The 5437-nt window shown below is 38.4% G+C and overlaps 1 protein-coding gene across 1 annotated transcript in view; it reads left to right on the top strand.

The window, feature by feature from the left end:
* Positions 1 to 5437, top strand: part of dtx3la (deltex E3 ubiquitin ligase 3L a) — a 17299-nt gene that overhangs the window by 11213 nt on the left and 649 nt on the right. The gene's annotated exons all lie outside the window — the stretch shown is intronic.

The raw sequence follows: 5437 nt of genomic DNA, 5'->3' as shown, positions 1-5437 counted from the left end.
ACTTTTGCATGTTTTTTGTTTTGCTGTTTCTGATCAGAAACGGCTCAAAAGATGCTTAGACATTGTGTGTCTTCTTTGGGATGTATATATTGGAGTATAGTACGCTTTAAAAAGTGCAATTTTGACAGATGCTGAGCACATGGAGAACCTCCGAAGAAGAATATCAGCTTGTACATATCGAGTACAATGCTGCCTATAAATGTCTCCATCATCAGACAGGTCAGCGGTGATGTAATGTCCCAAATATCTGACCTCATCAGTGACCTGGAGGATGCTGCTAGACAGAGTGAAGTCAGGAAAAGATAATTTAGTGTCTTCTTTGCTCTTGACAATCATGATGTTGCTCTTCTTTGCATTGTATTTAATGTCATGCTGTAACCCATACTGAGAGCAAACCCTCAACAGTTGCTGCAGACCAGCATTAATTATGTGGACAGAATATCACAAGATCGTCAGCGTACATCAGGTGGTTGACGGTTCCACTACCAACCCGACAGCCAGTCCTACATTGATTCAGCAGCTTAGATAAATCATCCATATGCAGGTTAAAAAGGCCAGGAGATAAAATGCTGCCTTGCCACACACCATTACCCACATAAAAAGAAGATGATACAGAGTTTCCCCATTTTACAGACATATTCTGGTGAGCATATCAATACACTAATATTCTTAATAAATATTTCGGAACTCCTCTCTCATGCAATTTATGAAACAATTTGACATGATTAACTTGATCAAATGCTTTTTATGCATCTATAAAACACATAAAAATGGTGGTATTATGTCTCTTGTATAAATCTAAAATTTCCATGAGAGTAAAAATGCACATATCAGTGCCAAGTTTTGGTTTAAAACCAAACTGATTATCAGATGTGGCTATAAACGTCTCAGTTCTGCTTAACAGAGCCTTCTCCAGAACTTTCGATAAGGTACTGGCCAGAGCTTTGGGCCGATAGTTGTCTTTACTCTTTATTTTACCAGCCTTATCTTTTACAATAGGCACTAAAATCACAGACAACATAGAGTTTGGTAAAATGCCATGAATTAAAAACCCGGTGAAACAAATAGCCAACAAAGGAAAAATTTTCCTACTTGCAAATTTTAAGTGCTCAGTAGATATCTTGTCCACACCATATGCCTTATTATTTTTCAACTTCTTAACAATGTCACTAACTTCTTGTTGAGAAATAACATCTTCATGCATATCTATGTTCTCTATCACAATGGGATTACTCTTCCTACAATTAAATAGTTCATAATAGTGTTTCTTCCATAAATTAATAATTTTGTCTGGTCCAATTGCACCAGGCATGTCCAAAGTCCGGCTCTCGGGCCAAATGCGGCCCGTTTCCAAATTTACACAGGCCCGCAGCCTCTGTCATGAAATTAATAATAATGCAGCCCGCCAGCACTGCTACCCTTAGTGTAAAATTCAGAGTACAAAACGCTATTTTATATTTCACCAGAAGATGGCAGTAGAGCTACTCTCGCTGCAGGGAAACTCTAACCCTCACAGGGGTCAAAGGGTGTGATCATTTCAAGCCCATTTCAACAATGGCTACTGTAGCGAAAAAACGGAAAGTTGACAGCGAGGGGCGCTGCTTTCAGTTCAAGTGGACATTAGAGTATTTTTTCACCGAAATATGAAACAACTGTGTCTGCCTAATTTGCCAAGAAACTGTGGCTGTTTTCAAAGAATTCAATATCAAGAGGTATTTCCAGACGAAACATTCTAGCTACGACAGTATAACTGGAAACGAATGTAGCAAAAAATTGAAGCAACTGGAAGCTGTTTTAACGGCACAGCAGAGCTTTTTTACAAGAGCCCATGATTCAAATGAAAGCGCCACAAGGCGAGCTATGAGGTAGCAACACTGATTGCTAAGCACTGCAAGCCTTTTACTGAAGGTGAATCTATTAAAGAGTGTGATGAAAATGGTGGAGAAAATCTGTCCGGAGAAGAAGCAAGAGTTTGCTAATGTTTGTCTGGCTCGTAATACTGTGGTGCAAAGACTTGAAGATGTTTCATCTGATGTTAAGAGGCAATTGGAGGCGAAAGGAGTGGAGTTCAACCTTTTTTCATTAGCCTGCAACGAAAGCACAGATGCATCTGACAACGCTCAGTTACTAATTTTTTTTTGAGAGGAGTGGACGATGAAATGAACATAAGTGAAGAGCTACTTGAGCTTCAGAGTCTTAAGGATCAAACGAGAGGAACAGATTTATTTGTTTCTGTTTGTTCCGCCGTTGATAACATGAAACTACCATGGAATAAAGTCGTTGGGATCACTACGGATGGTGCACCTGCCATGACGGGTGAGCGCAGTGGATTAGCAACGCTAGTCTGTAATAAAGTGAGTGAAGAAGGAGGCAAAGCCATAAAACTGCACTGTATCATTCACCAACAAGTTCTCTGTGCCAAACATCTCAAATATGACCATGTGATGAAACCGGTGATAAAGGCTATTAATTACATTCGCTCAAAAGCCCTGTGCCACCTCCAGTTTCAACAGTTTCTAGTCGACATTCAGGCTGAATATGGAGATATTGTGTATCACAATGACGTGAGATGGCTCAGTCGGGGATCTGCACTCCAGCGCTTCTACTCTCAGAGAGGAAATCGAACAATTCTTGGCAAACTTTCCGATCCTGTTTGGCTGTCTGATTTTGGATTTTTAGTTGACATAACCCAACATCTAAATGCACTGAACATTAGCATTCAGGGCCAAAATGCAGTTGTAAGTCAACTGTATTCACACATTGGAGCATTTCGAACCAAGTTGCTGCTTTTTCAAAGACACCTGTCCCAAACACAGCCCACTACCACTCACTTCCCATCGCTGCAGGAAATTATGGCCCGTTTTCCACAGAACGACATCAGCGCGCAAATAAGGAGGTATGCAGCAGACATCTCATCTTTGGCTGAGGAATTTCAGCAGCGCTTTCGGGATTTTGCGGCTATTGAAAAAGAGATCACAATTTTTTCCGCTCCTTTCTCCGTGGTCCCTGATGACGCTCCATATGACCTGCAGCTGGCGCTTATTGAACTGCAGTGCGATGCAGAGAGTCGCAGTAGGCACCAACACCTCGCTCTTGTCGACTTTTACCGCCAGCTGGACAAAGACAGGTTCCGAAAGATTCAAACATTTGCTAAAAAAAATGCTGAGCTTGTTCGGCTCCACATACTTGTGTGAGAAGACATTTTCAGTCATGAACATAAACAAGAACAGCATGAGGACGAGACTAACTGACTCTGACCTATGTGACATCTTGCGTGTCAAAACCACTGCTTTTGAACCAGATTTGGATCATTTAATGCAGTCGAGATCTCAGTATCATCCTTCACATTAGAGCAGGCAAGGATTTCATTTTCCTGTGGCAATCAAAACCACTTTAAAATATGCATCGATTCATTTTATTCTGTGTATAATTTGTTCTCTGGATTTTAAGTTCACTTTATTAAATAATTAATCAACAACAGTATAGTTATCTCCAGTCAGATTTTTTTGTTTAATTAGTTGTATTTTTCTCTTATGAACTGTTGAAACCTAAGATGACTGGACCAAGGAATCCAGATGGAAAATGCATTTTCTTATCTTTTTCTGTATTAGCCTGAAAATATCAGCGTGAATTAGCCAGTTGAGTTCTATTATTAGTTTACTATCTTGCACTTAAAAAGTTGTTTGAAGTCTATGCATTTTTCTCTATATATGTATTTTTATAAGAGTCTAGCGTTGAAACAATCTAACACTGCTTCTCTCATTTTTGATAAGTAATACAATGATGCAGATGGCCTTCTGTGTTTTGTGCTTCAAAGTAATATTACTGTTAATATGTTCCTGTTTGCATTTTGAATTTAGTTCATAGTGAGCACTTACAANATAAACCAGGATTAGATTGGTTACAAATAATTGTAATAATTAAAACATATGACAATTAAATATGGTTTCATTGATTATCCTGTTACTAAACATGAGTTTGATGAAAACTTTGTGACAATATTGCATTTAGTAATTTTTGGAAGTATGATCCAACTGAGTGACAAGACTCTTACAGTTTCACCAGCAGATGTCACTATAGAGCAATGAATGAAGCATGAGTAATTAACCTGTTTGCAAAGTAAAGGGCTGGAAAGGTTCATTGCTTCATGAGGTTTCATTTGCCCATCACTAGCTGCCAGACAGAGTGAAGTCAGAAAAAGATAATTTAGTGTTTTCTTTGCTCTTAATCATGATGTTGCCCTTTTTTGCATTGTATTTAATGTCATGCTGTAACCCGTACTGAGAACAAACCCTTAACAGTTGCTGCAGACCAGCACTATATGGACAGAATATCACAAGATCGTCAGCGTACATCAGGTGGTTGCTGGTTCGATTACCAACCCGACAGCCAGTCCTACATTGATTCAGCAGCTTAGATAAATCATCCATATACAGATTAAAAAGGCAAGGAGATAAAATGCTGCCTTGTCGCACACCATTACCCACATAAAAGAAGATGATACAGAGTTTCCCCATTTTACAGACAAATTCTGGTGAGCATACCAATACACTAATATTCTTAATAAATATTTCGGAACTCCTCTCTCATACAATTTATGAAACAATTTGTCATGATTAACATGATCAAATGCTTTTGATGCATCTATAAAATACATAAAATTGTGGTGTCTCTTGTATAAATCTAAAATTTCCTTGAGAGCAAAAATGCACACATATCGGTGCCAAGTTTTGGTTTAAAACCAAACTGATTATCAGATGTGGCTATAAACGTCTCAATTCTGCTTAACAGAGCCTTCTCCAAAACTTTCAATAAGGAAGTGGCCAGAGCTATGGGCCGATAGTTGTCTTTGCTATTTATTTTACCAGCCTTGTCTTTTACAATAGGCACTAAAATCACAGACAACATAGAGTTTGGTAAAATGCCACAAATTAAAAACCCAGTGAAACAAATAGCCCACAAAGGAAAAATTTTCCTACTTGCAAATTTTAAGTGCTCAGTAGATATCTTGTCCACACCATTATGCCTTATTTTTTAACTTCTTAACAATGTCACTAACTTCTTGTGGAGAAATGACATCTTCATGCATATCTGTGTTCTCTATCACAAAGGGATTACTCTTTCTACAATTAAATAGTTCATAATAGTGCTTCCAATTACACCATCAATATTTGTTGGTAAGGATGCTTTTAGATTGTTAACTCTTTGTATGTCTTTCCAAAATTCAGAAGGACTGGTGAGTTGTAATTTTCTTGCTAGCGACTCTGATTTAAGTGCATTTTCATTCCTCTTAATAAACCGCAAGGCATATTTAAAGCTAGCATTTGCTTTCTTCTTGTAGTCAAATACAGGACCATGTCTGGGTTTGCCTAATTCAGCCCACAGTCTGAAAGCCCTTCTGGCCTCTGTATGAAGCTCTTTAGCATAATCATTCCAC

The sequence above is a fragment of the Poecilia formosa genome, unplaced genomic scaffold (genome assembly GCF_000485575.1).
Source record: "Poecilia formosa unplaced genomic scaffold, Poecilia_formosa-5.1.2 Scaffold908, whole genome shotgun sequence".
NCBI lineage: Eukaryota > Metazoa > Chordata > Actinopteri > Cyprinodontiformes > Poeciliidae > Poecilia > Poecilia formosa.
This window is presented reverse-complemented; position numbering and strand designations above follow the sequence as displayed.